The 14,126-nt window shown below is 54.7% G+C and overlaps 1 protein-coding gene across 4 annotated transcripts in view; it reads right to left on the bottom strand.

Annotated features, from left to right (window-relative positions):
- LRRC8A (leucine rich repeat containing 8 VRAC subunit A) overlaps window positions 1-14,122 on the bottom strand; it is a 28,203-nt gene extending 14,081 nt beyond the window's left edge. The window contains exons 1-2 of one of the 4 annotated variants that reach the window (XM_008520024.2): window positions 13,962-14,122; window positions 10,652-10,758 (exon numbers count right to left, since the gene is read on the bottom strand). The gene's annotated coding sequence lies outside the window, so the exon portion shown is untranslated. Of the gene's footprint in view, window positions 1-10,624; window positions 10,759-11,343; window positions 13,209-13,961 lie in introns of those variants that run through there. The other 3 variants (XM_008520025.2, XM_070596814.1, XM_008520026.2) reach the window with 3 other exon arrangements.
- Between the last annotated feature and the right edge of the window lie 4 nt (window positions 14,123-14,126).

Here is a 14,126-nt window from a genome sequence, read left to right as displayed (position 1 = left end):
GGAAAGCGTCCTCTTCAGGAAGTTTCCTGCAGGCAGTGCGACAGCTTCTCCCCCAGGGCCTCAGTTTCCCCGTCTGGAAGGGAGCAGAGAATGTGTCATGGATGTGCCATGTTTTGTAAAAGGTGGTCAAAGTACCAAGCAGCGTGTGATCCCAGGCTCCTGCCCATCCTGGGGCCTCCCTTACACTGACTGCAGCCCACCCCCAGGTCAGAGGGCAGGGCTCCAGCTCTAGAGCCCTGACGCCGCCACAGACACCCTTGTCCCGGCCGGTTCTGCCAGCCAGCCAGGAGGGAGGGAGAGGCGCTGTCCAGGAGCCAGGACTCCATCCCCTCTCGGCCCCTTGGCCTCCCCACCCATAAAACAGGCACAGTAACAGACGCCCTGCCAAGCTCCCAGGACTATCAAGAAGTCATAGGAATGAGGTTTCCCAAACTGCTGTGTGTGCGACCTCAGGCAGGTGGACAGCAAGTGCTGAGCAGCGGTGATGAGAGCTTAGAGGCAGAGGGACAGCCGGGGCCAGTCTGGGCTCTGCCACCCAGCAGTGGAGTGACACTGGGCAGGTGACTTCACCTCTCTGAGCCTTAGGCCCCCCATGCATGGAATGGGGCTAAAACAGACACAAGCCTGCAATCTTGACTTCAACAGACCGTTGACGGGTGAACGAAAAGTGTGCAGACCCAGAGCATGAAGGAAGGAAACGCAAGAAGGAGACCGCCCACGGGGCTCGCAGACACAGAGTTAGCTAAGGCCTGGCACACGGCAGGTGGGCAATCAGCACATCCTGGGACATTGAAGGAGTCACTCGAATGTAACAGGGCCCTCTCAGTGGAACAAAGTAGCTCTGTACGTAATGTCATTTTGAAAAAAAGCGAGATCCAGAATAATAAATAAAGACAATCCCATTTTGATAAACCTTTGACCAACATTCCCCGCACGGTGGGGAAGGCTCCCTCTTAAGAGTGGGAACAGGGGCAGAATGAAAGGAAACTGTAATTTGTTACCAGCATGCATTATCTTTGTGATTGAAAAATAGCACAGAATTTAAAATAAATAGAGCCAAAAAAAAAAAAAAAAAGAAAGAAAAAACTGGCCCCCAGTGTGGGGATTGGATGTTCTTTTGTAGCTCTGAGCGGGCGATGGGGAGCCGGGTCAGGTCAGGTCTCTGCCCCAAGAGATGGAGAATTTGGACAGGATTCTGAATAGAGGACAAAGATTAAAGGGTTGAAATCAGGGCGGCTGAGAAAAGACAAAAAGGCACGTGCCGCTGTCCTCCGAGCTCTGGTCTAGCTAACTCCCCGTCTTCCAGAAAGATGTGTCACTTTAAGCTGGAGGCTGTGCCCTCCTAGAGGTTGGGGATTAGCACCCACCAGTGAGGGGGGAGACTGCTGGCTGCACCCCAGTAAAGCTAGGGAGGCAGTGGGCAAGGGACCGCCGAGGGGTCGGGGGGAGTGAGGAGGCTGGGTGCCCTGCCGGACCCTCTAGATTCATCCCAGCCCTGTGCAGAGCCCGGAGTACAGACGGCGGAGCAGGGCTGCTGCACTGGGCTGAGCCCAGGATGGAGAAGTGTCAGGAGGGAGGACGGCCACTGTCTGGGAAAGACTGGGATGTTCATCCCAGTGTTATTTATACCCCAGGAAAACTGTAAACGACCCAGATGCCCGGTATTAAGTGAACGGTTGAATATTTATTAAATGATCAGATGATGGAAAACCACGAAATAACGGAACACGTTAGAGCAAAACGCTTCATGACTTAAAGAATGAGAAAACGTCCAAAGTGTGTGAAATGCAAAAGGTAGGTGACAAAACCGTGACAGAGCAACGCTTCTGCGCTAAGTTTTATATATACACATACGTATATATATTTGAACAATATTGGCAGTGAGATTAGACTGCTACTTATAATCTTTTTTCACCCCAAACTTACCTGTATTTTCTCTCATAAGCACATGTTACTCAGGTAATTAAGAAAAAAGATTTTTTAAAATCATGATTCTGAAGGATCAAGAAGAGCTAAGACAACTTGGAAGAATAAGGTGGGAGGAAGCTTACTACAAAGCTATAGGAATTCAGCCAACGTGGTGCTGATGGAGGGGTAGATTGGTGGGCCAAAGGCACAGAAGAGTAAGCCTAGAAACAGACACCCAAATTTCTGGAAAATTAGACATGACAGTGTTGGCTCTGCAGGTCAGGGGGAAAGAATGGGCGTCCATAAACAGAGCCGGCTGTCAGTTACGTACACAAAAAAAGCATAGCCCATCTACCTCCTCACAGGAAAATAAATTCCAGTGACTTAAACACCTAGGCAAACCTGAAAACATTTAAAGAAAAAGTCTAAAAGACCATCTTAATGCCTTTAAGACAGGGAAGGATTTCTCATCACAAAGAGTATGAACCATCACAGGAAAAGATTGATATACCGATCACATTAAATTTACAATGTATGCACATCAAAGGATACAATAAAAAGAAAGCGAAAAGAACCCACAGACTTGGTCTGGTGGTTAGGATTCGGTGCTCTGACCACTGCAACCCGGGTTTATTTCCGGCCAGGGAATCACACCACCCGTCTGCAGGTTGTCACACTGTGGTGGCTCTGTGTTGCTGTGATGCCGAAAGCTATGCCACCAGTATTTCAAATACCAGCAGGGTCACCCATGGTGGACTTCCAGAATAAGACAGACTAGGAAGAAGGACCTCGCTATCCACTTCCGAAAAACTGGCCATGAAAACCTATGAACAGCAGACAATAGGAGCACTGTCTGATAGCGCCAGAAGGTCAGAGGATGGCACAGAAAGACCAGGCAGGGTTCTGCTCCACTGTCCACAGGGTCACTAGGAGTGAGCAGCACTGACAGCAACGTAACTAGCAAAGGATTAACATCCAGAATACAGAACTCCTACAAACACACACAAAGGCAAGCCAACAGGAAAAAATAGACAATTCACAGGAAAAAAACACAAATGGAAATTGAGGCGTGAAATAATTCTTAACCTCATTACTAGTCAGGGAATGCAAATTACAACATATTCCACTCCCTGCAACTGGCAAAAATGCTGAAATCCTAGATGAGGATGCACACATCCCACAATCCAGCAATTTCTCTCCTAGTTACAGACCTTAGAGAGTCGCTTTATGCATAAGTGTGAAGCCCTGGAAAGGCACCGACAAGAATGCTAAGAGTTGTTCCTAACAGTAAAAAATTAGCAAGAACCGAAATGTCCATCAGCAGGAGAAAAGATAAATTGCTCTAATCATACAACGGAACGTGAAAGCAATGAAAGTCAACGAACCACAGCTATACATATCCACATGGATAGACATCAAAAACAACGCTGAGCCAAAAAACAAGCTGTAGAATAATACGCACACTATATAAGGTTTTCTACAACCTATCTATCCAAGTGTAGGGAAGCTATAAAAACATGCGTGGAGAGCCCCAAAATCAAGATAATAATTTCACCCAGAGAGAGGGAGGAGGATGGGATTGTGTCTGAAATAATTTGAGAGAGAGTGTGTGTGACTTGCAAAACCTTAAGGTCTGACAAAGCTGAGTCCTGCATACAAAGACATCTGTTCTAGTTTTATACTTTTCTCTGTGCTTAAACTATTGCATACAAATTACCAAAACAATCATCCGTTCTTGCTCCTCCTGGCTGGTGCTCCCTCTGGTCCTCACCCGGGCCAGGTTCAGCGGGAGGCAGCGGCTACCGCGTGGACCAATTGCCAGGGCAGCAGATTCGGCTCCTCCTTGCAACTGGCCTGCTCCTCCCTGGCGCAGCAGCACCTGTGGCCTCTGAGGATACTACAGCCAGCACGGGGCAGCAGCACCCTGCCTGGTCCGCCCGCCCGGCCCCAGGGAGACGCGCGGAAGTGGGTAGGAAGAAGCTAGCCCCTTCCCACAGTGCAGCACACGCAGGTGGGGAGGAGCGCGACCAGGTTCCTGCGGCAGGGCTGGAGCAGCCCTGTCCCAGGGGAGTCAGATAAAGCAACCCAGACAGCCTTATCATCCCCTCAGTGGCAGGCGGGTGTCGAGGAGTGCAAAGCCAAGAGCGCTGGAGTCAGGAGCACACAGGTTCAAATCCAGCTCCAGGATGAGCTAATTCCCTGACCTCAGGCAAATTATTTAGCCCGAGCCTGTGTTCTGGCAACTTTGAAATGAGAATAATGCTCCCTACCTCATAGATCTGTATACAGTGATGCAAAAGCTGTCCAAGAGATATTGAGTAGTAAAAAAAAAAAAGAAAAAAGGGGTGGCTGGCCTGGTGGTGCAGTGGTTCGGATCCCAGGTGTGGACCTATACACTGCTTGGCAAGCCATGCTGTGGCAGGCGTCCCACATAAAAAGGAGAGAAGATGGGCACCGATGTTAGCTCAGGGCCAGTCTTCCTCAGCAAAAAAAAAAAAAAAAAAAAGGGAGGATTGGCAGCAGATGTTAGCTCAGGGCTAATATTCCTCAAAAAAAAAAAAGCTGCCCAGGATATAAAATGTATGATCCATGGAAGAAGCCAGTCACAAAACGACAAACACTGCTGATCCCAACCACAGGAGGCACCCAGAGTCGTCAGATTCATAGACAGAAAGTAGAACAGGGGCTACCAGGGGCCGGGGGAGGGGATGAAGGGGAGTTAGTGTCCAACAGTGCAGAGCTGCAATTCTGCACAAGGAAAAAAGTTCTGGAGGTGGATGGCGGTGACGGTTGCATAATGTTTGAATGTAACTAAATGCCACTGAACTGTACACTTAAAAATGATTAAGATGTTAAATTTTACGTTATATATATTTTACTATAATAACAAAAATTAGGGGAAACAGGTAGGATCCCATTCTTGTTATAAAAAATTATGTCAGCAACAAACTTACCACTGTAAACATAGAAACATCTGGAAAGCTATACACAGAACTCTATGTGGGTGAGTCTGAGGGTGGGTAAGGTTGTAGAGGGTCGCCTACATTATACATTCTCCTATGATTGAAATTTAGTGCTTCTGAGTAGAAAAAATACTTGGGAAAAAAACAGAAGAGCTCCCTCACCACGTGGTTTCTGAGGTTAGAGAAAGGTTAGCGCGCCCGTGCCTGCCCTCCCCAGGGACACGGGCTCCTCAACAGGACGCCTCCCTACAGGGAAGCAGCGGGGTGAGCTCAGACCCCGCGACAAACGACGTGTCCTCTCGGAGCCTCAGTTTCCTCAACTGTAAAATGGGAACGTTACAGTACCCATCCCGGAAGCCTATTGTGAGAACTGAAAATAACACCATCTAACGTTGACAGTCCAACACCTGGCACAGAGGAAGCGGGGCTATAGTTACTACAACCCACCTGCCATCGCAGAAAACCCTCCAGCATTCAGTAGGGGGACACCCAGGTGAGGGCTGAGCCGCAAGGACAAACACCGCTGAGCACAGACCAGACGGCCAGGGGCCCCCAGAGCCTCCAGGACTCACCAACCACACTCAGGAGCGTGGACTTCTGGGGACCCTCGCAGGGTCAGGACCCCGGGAAAGGACGAAAGGAGAGAGCTGGCGATTTGCTCTCAGAACCACCCCTTAGGTGTCAGGCCTGGGCTGCGCTGTTGACTTCCTCTGGACGCTCCTTATGGACGGGGAAGGGAGTCCAGGCCTGACACGCCACCCCTCGTCCCAGAGGCTTGGCGCTCACACCTGAGCGTGGCAGGCAGGTCGGGCCGCGGGTAAACATGGCACAGAGAGCCTTTTGTTAAAGCCCAAACAGCAATGCTGGGAAGACTTCCCGGGCAGGGGGGAGGCGGGAGGCGGCCCTGCTCCGCCGCTCTCAGGAAGGCTGTTCCTCCAGCCCCGTCCCGGGGGAAGGGCCATTCCCTAGAGGCCCAAGGAAGACTCTGGGTCACTGGCCTTGTCCTGGGAGAGCTCCGGGCCTGTGAATCTGCTCCTTGCTCAGTGGCCTCCTTTGGTCCCAGAGCCAGGAGGGGGAGGAGAGGTTTCATCTCGTCACCTGGTGACACAGCCCCCACCCACCCAAGAGCAGAGCGTGGCCTTCTGGGCCCCCACACTTGTCTGGGGTGAGTCAGCGGCTGGGGGCGCTGCCTGGTTTGGTGCTCACCCTGCATAGAAGGGCACACCCTCACTTCCGGGGGAAAGGAAGAGGGGAGACAGTTGGGGCAGGAGGCAGAGGAAACAAGTTTCAGTTCCAAACTGCTCTCACACTCGAGCTGAGCCTCCCAAACAGGTCTGTCCTCACGAAAACTAGCAAGGGCGTGGCCAGCTTTCAAGGTGAAGGGTGACAGGTGAGGGACACCCAGCTGGGGCTCCTCCCACTGGCTCCCCACGCCAAGCACACAAGGCAGCAGGCCAGGCCTTCCCCTCACGCCACCAGGCTGGCATTCGAGCTCCCGGTCCCTGACATGCACTGTGTGCCAGCACTGCACCCAGCACTCCCTCCGCCTCAGCTCCTGATCTCCACGCGCATCAGTGAGGCGGCTCCCCACTTCACCAGCGTTTGACTTTGGGAAAGTCACTTCACCTCTGGGGCTCTGGTTTCCTCATCTATAAAACGGCTGACGAGTTTACTCCTCACAGGGTTGTAGCGAGGACTGAATGAGCCAGTCCATGGGAAGCTTTTGGCCCAGTGCCTGCCACAAAGTAAGACTGTAACGTTAGCTGCTGTTAATATTAATGACAGGTTTTATCAGTCCCTTTATGGGTGCGAAGTCTGAGGTCCAGAGAGGTTAAGTGACCTGCCCAAGGCTACACAGCTAGAAGATGGTGGGAAAGAGCATCCCAGGTCTGACTTTCCATCATGCCAATCTGCCTCAAAGGCAAGCAGGTCTCCTGGGCCTCCCTGGGCACCTAGAACGCTAGAAATGCTTTGTGGGACAACACCCAATTTTCCTAACAGTATATGGACTCAAGGCCTCTGCGGCGAACCCTCGCAGGCCATGCTCAGATGCCTCTGGTCTCTCAGGTATGGCTTTAAGGAAACTTTGGAAGGGAGCCCAGCTCTGGGTTTGGGCCCAGAAGCCAGGTGTCCGGCCTGGGCCCATCGGGGCAGACGGGCCTTGGAGACGGGGCTTGATTGGCCCCCAGCACTGCCTTCCTGGACAGGTTATGAAACGTGGACAGGAGCCCCCGAGGGGGGCTGCAGATGCAGTTTCTGCCGAGCCCCCTGGGACTGGGACCGAGGGGCCCGGCTCTCTGGGCGGGGACCCTGATGCTAAGTGCCGGCTGGGAGCTGTGAAGGGCAGGATTCCTGCGCCGCCCTGCCCCAGCTTGGTCAGCGCCTGGGTCAGCTCGCCGAATCTGTCAGAGGGCGGGAGCCTGGCAGCAGCACCTCTGAGGGTGTCCAGGTGGCGCGTGAAGCCGTGGAATTTTACAGCCAGCTTGGTTCCGGTGGAGGCCGCTCCAGGCATGAGGCTATCGTGCAGCAGCCTATTTAATTCTGAGGTTTTCGGCCCTCAAGAGACAGTTAAACATAGAACTTGCTACGAGATGCGAGATGCAGCAGAAACGTGTTGGGAAAGAGAGCAGAGGATGTTTGTGGCTGGGAGTAAAAGCCCTTCGAGAAACCTCGCCCCACACATCCTCGAGGAGGGAAGGCTAACCTCCAACACACACTGGGAAGTCACGATAAGCCACCATCCTGCAGGAAGCTCGGCCCTGCTTCCACTCCCAAGGTGTCAGTTCTGGCGGCGGACGGACCTCACCAGAGCTGGGGCCCGGGGCTGCAGGGTTGCCCTGGGCAGTGTACCCCGGCAGGGTCTGCGGCCTGCCTCGCGAAAGCCTGGGAGCTTCTTCAACGAGCTGATTCCCGGGCCCGCCCCCAGGCTCTGACTCTGCAGCCGTGTGCTGGTGGACCCAGGGGAACCGGCACTGTTAGCAAGCTCCTGGGCGACTCTGGGAACCTAGAGAAAAAGGGAAGTAGAAAGTGGGATAGAGAGAGCACAGGCTGCTGAGGCAAAGAGGGTTCGAGTCCTGGCTGTGCCACCTAAGTTGTACAACTTTGGGCAAGTGCCTCCGAGCCTTGGTCTCCTACCCTGCCTGTGACATGGTGGCCCTCCTCCCACAGGAGCTGTGGCGGGCAAGCTGGTAAAGGTCTGCAGGGAACCGGCACGCAGCCTAGCACGAGGCCCACAGCCACTGAGGACGAGCCCAGGCCATGCGGGTCCTGCTGCTGGAAGGAGGGGAAGGCGGAGGGGCTGGGCATCGTCTACTGGGCCAGCTCCTGGGGCTCCCTGCCAGGAGGGCCTCATGGGAGAAAGAAAAAGAGACTCCAGGGAAAGAACGGGAGGAAGAAACTCAGGAGAGGGAGAGGGTGAGGACAGTGAGCTGAGGGGGCACCAGGGAGGGGACAGGGAGTGCTGGCACAGACCCCACTTCCAGCTTGATCCTCCAAACCACGCTCTCCCGGCTCCACGAAACCAGGCTGCCAGGCCAGAAATCCCCCTGCCGAATCCCATCTTGAGGTCGCCTGAGCCCCAACAGAGCAACTTTAAAGATTTTATTTTTTCCTTTTTCTTCCCAAAGCCCCCTGGTACATAGTTGTACATTTTTAGGTCTGGGTCCTTCTAGCTGTGGCATGTGGGACGCTGCCTCAGCATGGCCTGATGAGCGGTGCCATGTCCGCGCCCAGGATCCGAACCGGCAAAACCCTGGGCTGCCGAAGCAGAGCGCATGAACTTAACCACTCGGCCATGGGGCCAGCCCCCCAACAGAGTGTCTTTAGACCCGGATCACAGGGCAGCCCCTCTGCCTTCTCCTCGCCTGCCCACCCTCAAGGCGAAAACCTGAAAGGAGCATTCCAAGGGGACAAAGACTGAGGCTTCCACCAGGAATTGCCTGGGTAAACTGAGTCAGAGCCAGACTCAGGCAAAGGCAAGAACTCATGCATGTCCCTCCCTACCCCCCACCCCGACCCCTGCCTCAGGCACACAGCGGAGGCTAAAACCTGGAGGCCAAAAGCTCTCAGGCCAGCGTGCCACCCTCCAGCGTCTCTGGCCCGGAGGAGGAATTCTGCTCCCAGATAAGCAGGACCCGCTGCTTCCTGCTCACAGCAGCCAGCAAGGCTTCAGCTCAGGCCTCCTCTCTGCAGGGGGCAGAATTCCTCAAAACCAACAGGAAACTCCTACAGGGCAGGGCCAGGATCTGCTGACCTTGTCCCAATAAACAGGAGCGTCAACAACATCACCCACCAGGCACTTCCCACCCGCTCCACTGCTGCGAATGCCCCAATGCCCGACAAGGAGCTCAAAAACCCCAGACGTGAGAATGTGGGCGGGCGGGCAGGTATCGGCCCTGCTGACAGGACTCACGCATCCATGCTGGCCTGGGAGAGAGGTCCAGCCCGAACCAGTGAACGGAGCAAGAGGAAGTAGGAACCAGCGGCTCTAACAGCACTCAATTTTGGAAAAACAAGCAAATGGTAATAAGACCCGTGGAAGGGCGCACCCCTCCCCTTCGCACCTCTGGAGATGGGGATCACAGGAGACGTTCTCTTTCCATGTGACACTAAGATCAAAACAGAAGAACCTATAATGAACTTCAACTGTATGAGTAATTACAAAACAAAAATAAGAAGATAACTTTCTTTTAAAATCCAGGCTGGGGACGGCCAGGTCTTCCTTAACAAAAAGCCGAGCTGGGAGGCAGATGCAGGGAGGTCTCGGGCACAGGATAAAGGACCCTGGCTCAGGATCCTGGGGTCTAGTTCAAGTCCCATGTCCCTGCCTTCCTTCCTGAAGATTTGGGACAAGTGGCTTCCTCCCTCTGAGCCTGTTTCCACATCTGTACATGGGATAAAGGCCATTGCGTGAGCTTCTTCAAATGACCAAAGGAGATCATTGATGAGGGCGTGTTTTACGAATTATAAAGCAGTCTACACACACCCCACTCCGATTAGGGAGCACATTCTGGGATGCACACTCTGCTAAGTGCCTTCCCTCTATCAACATATTTAATTTTGAAAATATCCTAAAGGAAGGGAAGGTGCTAATATTATCTCCTTTTATAGATAAGGAAACTGAAGCTCAGAGAAGTACAGTGACTGGCCCAGAGTCACTCCTCAAGCACGTGACAGCTGGGACTCAAACCCAGGTGTGACTACAAAATTTGGGTCCTAACCAGTGCCCTCTCCTGCCTTTGGGAACCAAAGTGTAGGCCAAGAAACCAGTCCCCAAATATGTCCACGTGATCAAGCGAGTGTGGGGAAACACGACCTGCTAGCTCCCTCTCAGAGCCTCATCATACTCAGGTCAATGTGTTCAAGGCTCTGAGAAGTCCTGCGGCAAAGACAATAAGTTATTTTTTCCAGACTTATCTAACCACCGTGACCAAAAAAACTGGTGTTCCATGGAACACACCTTGGGAAATGTGATCACAAGACAGCAGCAACAATCCAGACTGACAAGATCTGGGCTGAGCGAGAAAAAACAGAGGTTCGCAACGAAGCTTGACATCGGCGTTCAAAGAGTCCAGCAACCATATACTTCTCAGCTGGCCACTGAGGCAGGAGAAGGAGGAAGAGTTCTGTCTCCCACCACCTCTGCCCTAGATGCCTTGGACCTACAGCAATAAGAGCAAAGGACCACAGAGAAGGAAACACTGCCCTGTGCTCCCCAGGGTGGGGAAGGCACCTGACCGGAGGCGGTGGCTGACCTGGAGGGAGAGGGGCCCAGTCCTTACCCCGTGGACGGCTCTGCTATCTGCGTGTTGGCTGTCGGCGCTGAGGCTGGCCCACATCTGTCTGGGCAGGGTCCTGGCATTCCTTTCGCTCCATGGAAGCTCCCTCCCTACGAGGAAGCAAGAGCTACGTCAACAGGGCTGAGTGTGAAGGGCTGAGTGTGACTATCAGCGTTACCTGCTGTGCGGCCAACGTTTTCTCAGCACCTGACCGGTGCCAGGCCCTGGGCTGGGCTCTGGGCTGACAAGAGAGAATTAGACAGTCTACTGGGGACACGCCAAGTCAAAAATGACGACTGGCTCTTAAGAGCCCAGGGCTCTGCTGGGCGGAACCCAGAAGCTATGGGAACATGGGAGAACCACTGGATCCTGACCAAGGGGGTCAGGGAAGGCTCCCTGGAAAAAGTGCTGCCTGAGTTGACTCCCGAGGAAGAGGAGGAGTTGGGGAGAGAGAATTCCAGGCAGAAGGAACAGTATGTTTGCCTGGAGGGGAGAGAACGTGACATCTAGAGAACGCTGAGTGCTTTGGCCTGGCTAGATCCCACTGGACGTGGGAAGTGGGGAGAGATGAGCTATGGTGGGGTGAGCTGGATCCAGGCAAAGACACAGCCTCAGCCCAGACACACCACTTCGACTCAAACACAACTCCAACCATCGTTGATTAGTCAAGGAGCATTGAGCGAGCATCTACTTACATGCCAGGCACTCTGCTCAGAACTGCTCACACGCGTGAACAAGACAAGCTGGCAGGGTAGGGAGAGAAGTGTGATCAGACCACTGCAGGGGAAGGGGGAGCACCTCCACCAGCCAGGAGCTGGGAGTGTGGCCCAAGGAGAAGGAGGAGTTAGCAGGAAGGAGGAAGTGGGGGAAGAGGGGACACAGGCAGACAAAGGGACCCGAACGGCTCTTTGAGGGACTGTGGAGCCTTGCAACCATGGATGCCACTGAGCATTTATCACATCTACTCAGCACCAGGCACTCCACTGGGAGAAAAGAAGCAGAAGGCAGCCTCCAGCCTCACAGGGGGACAGGTCAATAAGCCAGCAACCCCACTCAGGTGACTGTGACCGTAAAGCACTTAGAGCTGCAGAGGCACAGAGGCCATCCAAGCCAGCCTCTGCCCCTACCCACCCTCCTCGGCAAGGATGGGGATGCCCACCGACGCTGGGCTGTCCAGTCACTCGCCCGTGGCAGAGCCCGGACCAGAACTCCAGCTCTGGACTCCCTGTCACTGATTCTTCTAGTCCCTCCTATTCCAAGAAACACAGGCTGACCACCCCTGCATATTCCCCCAGAGCTGAGGCCTCCTTCCTCTGGGCTGTCTCTGTGTCGCCATTATTACATTGGCCACCGTATTGCTGTTTCCCTATCTGCCTCTCGTCTTAGATGGCAGCTCAGAGGAGGCCAGGGACTGTGTTCTCTTACCACTATTCCTGGCCCAGGCCAAGCACTTACTAAAGGATGACTGACTGACTGAATGAATGAATGAGTCAAGGGGTGGCGAGATAGTGTGCTGGGCTCTAGGGCCTCATATCCATCCCACCTGACTCCCCATGAGGTCTTATACCATTAGCCCATGCCTCAGGGTCCCCATGTGGAAACCTGGCATCACCTCCACTCTCAGGAGAGGGAGTGGGGAACCAGGTTGATTCCTTCCCTCCAGCTCCTATAGGGGAGGTCCGAGCCAAGCCAGGCAGCCACCCAAGGCCCAGCGACCTCCCCTGGTTCTGACCTACCAGGGCAGTCCTCAGGATACCCCACAGTCCAGAAAGGCCGTTCAAAGTTTGCAGAGGAAACTGCTTCCTAGCGGGTGTGCCCAAGACATGGAGTGCAAACCACCTAGCTGAATTCCCAGGAGAAGTCACAAACATTCTTGGATCCTGCTCTGTGTCCCACAGCCCACAGGCAGAGGGGCATCAGACCCAACCCCAAGGAATCTCTCAAACCGAGAAGACAGGGAAGCCAAGGCTGGTGATTCATGCCCCAGCATCTCTCCAAAAGCCAGTCCTCCACCACAAGTCACCTGTCCTTGCCTCTCCCCGTGAGCCAGAGGAAGACCTGACCTTCACGAAGGCAATGCCAGTGTGACTGAGCCACGGGCACTGACTGCCCAGGCCCTCTGCACAAACTCCCACTCCCCCATCCCCTCCACAGGAAGTATCACCACCAGCAGCACTCCTCCTGCCTTCAGTCTGTCTGTCTGCTAGTCTGTCTGCTCAGAGGGCAGGAAACAGTTTGGCAGAGGTTTAAGGTCCTCCTAATGGAAAAGGTGGGAGAGGCCTCTGGTAGCCTCTCAGCTCCCTCAAACCCGTCCTCCGCCATTGAGGCCGAAATTCGCTTTCCCTCACCAAGCTCTCTCCCTCTCCATCCTCACACCTCATCCCCAAAAGGCTTCCTGGGGAAGAGGCGTCAGAGTGTGGTCACCGAAAAACGGCCCCACCCTTCCAGGCAAGTCCCCATCAGGAGGAGGTTGTCGACACCCCCAACCATTTCTCCTCCTTCCCAAAAAAGGCAGCAGTTGCATCAGCTAAGAACTAGCCCTTGGTTCACTCCAGTCCAGACCAAGGGCAAGAGGCAGTCAAAGAAAGGAGCAGAATCATCATGAACCCCAAGGAGCGGCAGCTATGCTCCTTCCGACCGGGAGCCAACTTTTCTAGATCTCCAGCCCGGACCTCATCAGATCCGCCTCTCCGGCCCATCAAGACGCAAAGGGCACGGGCAGGGTCCGGAGTCTCGGACCCTGGGCCGATCTTCCCAGGAACCCCAGCCCAGACAGGCCCCAAGAGCCTAGCCAGGGATCCTGCCCTCAAGTCAGGGCACTGTTCCCGCCGGATCAAGAGGAGGGAGGGGTCCGGGGAAAGAGGAGGGGGCCAGGAGCGCAGGAGAAGACAGCAGGGGGACCCTTTGGAAACGAAAAAAGCTGCCAAGGAGACAGTCCAAAGGTGGAACCTCTAGGAAGGGGGGAGTGTGTGTGTGGAGGGGTGAGGATCTGGGGGAACCCAGGGGATGACAAGAGGACCCGGAGAAGCCGAGGCGGAAACTCCCGGAATGGAAAGCGCAGGGAAGCACTGGGGTGCCTGGGAGGGGGCTCGCGCGCCGCGGCACCGAGAAGAGGGTGGGGCCCCGGAGACCCCGGGGATGCGGGAGCCCGGAGGTAGGCCGAACTGAACTGCCGCGGGAAGCCCCCAGGGAGCTGGCTCCGGGCAGAGCCCGAGCTGCCCAGCGCCTGGGGCCGGGCAGCTGGCCAGGGACGTGTAGGAGTGGGTTTCAAGAGATGACAGCTCGCGCCCTTTTCCCCACCCCACCCACTCACCTGAGCCCGCCGCACCCGGCCGCCCAGCTGGCAGCACCCGGCCCTTGCCGCTTCGTCCCGCGGCCGGCCGCTGCGCCCCTCCGGCGCCTCCTTTTGTTTGTCCCTCACTGCACCACTCAGCCTCCTCCGCCCAGGAAGTGACGTCACCGCCGGGCGCGAACGCGG

The sequence above is a fragment of the Equus przewalskii genome, chromosome 26 (assembly GCF_037783145.1).
Source record: "Equus przewalskii isolate Varuska chromosome 26, EquPr2, whole genome shotgun sequence".
Classification (NCBI taxonomy): Eukaryota; Metazoa; Chordata; class Mammalia; order Perissodactyla; family Equidae; genus Equus; species Equus przewalskii.
The sequence above is the reverse complement of the archived record's forward strand: the minus strand, read 5'-3'. Positions and strand labels throughout refer to the sequence as shown.